This window comes from Triticum aestivum, chromosome 5D, assembly GCF_018294505.1.
Source record: "Triticum aestivum cultivar Chinese Spring chromosome 5D, IWGSC CS RefSeq v2.1, whole genome shotgun sequence".
In the NCBI taxonomy this organism is placed as follows: Eukaryota; Viridiplantae; Streptophyta; class Magnoliopsida; order Poales; family Poaceae; genus Triticum; species Triticum aestivum.
In genome coordinates, this window is record NC_057808.1 from 85490610 (window position 1) to 85492160 (window position 1551).

The following is a 1551-nucleotide window of genomic DNA, read 5'->3' on the forward strand; positions in this document are numbered from 1 at the left end:
ACGGAGCATATAAGATGTTCCAAGAGCTTAAATTGGTATTTCAGACTCATGCCCGAGTCGAGAGGTATGAGACCTCTGACAAGTACTTTGCCTACAAGATGTAGGAGAATAGCTCAACTAGTGAGCATGTGTTCATGTGACGCCCGGATAATTAAGCTACAGTAATCCCAAGTTAATGGTGCCACGTCACCACTCTTACTGTTGCTAATCCTCGGTTGGTCCAAATCGCAATCCAAATTCAAGTTCAAACTAAAGTCCAAAATTCAAATTTCTCAAACATGCAAATTAAAATGTTCAAAGGGTGGAAAATAATCCCTGGATATTTGTCATGTTGGAACTAACCTCTTTTGAATTCCCAAAGTGCCCCTGGAAATCTATTCAGTGGACCATCAACCATTTATTTGACCTTTTCAATTTCTAAAAATAGTTGAACACTCCCAAATGCTTTGAAACTTTTTGTATCAACCCTCGTTATTACCTTGTAATTTTTGTACCAAGTTTTGTATTAAAAAAACTAATTTAGTATCTCAAGTAAAATGCAAAGTAGTAAATAAATAAATAAAACATAAAAATAAAAAGGGTAAAAGGCCTATTCTACTAGGCACTATGGCCCGTCTAGCAAACAGTCCGGCCCAGCCACCTAACCGTTCCCCTCCTCACGCTACAGAGGATAGGGGAGGGCGTGGCGGCCATCCGCTGGTCATGGCCACGCCAGGCCGTGCGTGGTGGCCATCGGTCGCGCCCCTACCCCTACAAAACCCCCGGGTCGAACCCTACTCCTCCCCCACTCCCTCTCCCTCTCGTTCCTCCCTTCAGATCCGCCGCACCCGAGCTGGGAGCTCGTCGCGCCACCACCGTCAGCATGCTCCGGCGCCACCCCAGGCTGCAGCAGGGCATCCATGAGCTCCCTCTTCCTCGCCTATGTCGTCTACCCCTCCCCGTCAAGCCGCACGGCCCCATGACGCCGCCCCAAACCTCGACTTTCTCGTCGGGCTCCGGCGGCCAGTTTCGATCTGCGCCACCTCGAGCTCCTCCGGCGTCCCCGGGCCTTCTCGTCAACACTGTGAGCACCTGCACGAATCCCTTTTACCTGTTGCTTGACCCGTTGCTCCTAGCTACTGCCACCATTGATGCCGAGCTACGTTGCCACCGCTACGCCTTGCGCCATAGCTATAACACCGGTCCGGCTCAACCAAGCACGCCCACGTGGTCGTGGCCTTCTGCTGGTGCTGACCATACCGCTGCCTTGCTCTTTTTCGTCGTGAAACGACGAACCCGAGCACCCCGTGCTCCGGCCATCGCCTGCCGTCGCTACAGCCCTCACCTCTGCCCCCCGCTTTTGCCGGTGCGTCCATGTACGCCCGCGATCACACGGTGCTGCGTGCTGCTTGTTGTCATAGCCGCGCGCCCGCTGCTGCTTTCCCCCGGCCTGGCCCCTCATTGATGCCCCGCCTGCGCCTCGCCGCTCCCTGCATCGCACGCGTGCCACACATCCGCCTGCGCCCTGCCTCGTCGAGGCCGCGCCCTGCGCGCCAGTCCAGCCGGGCCCGT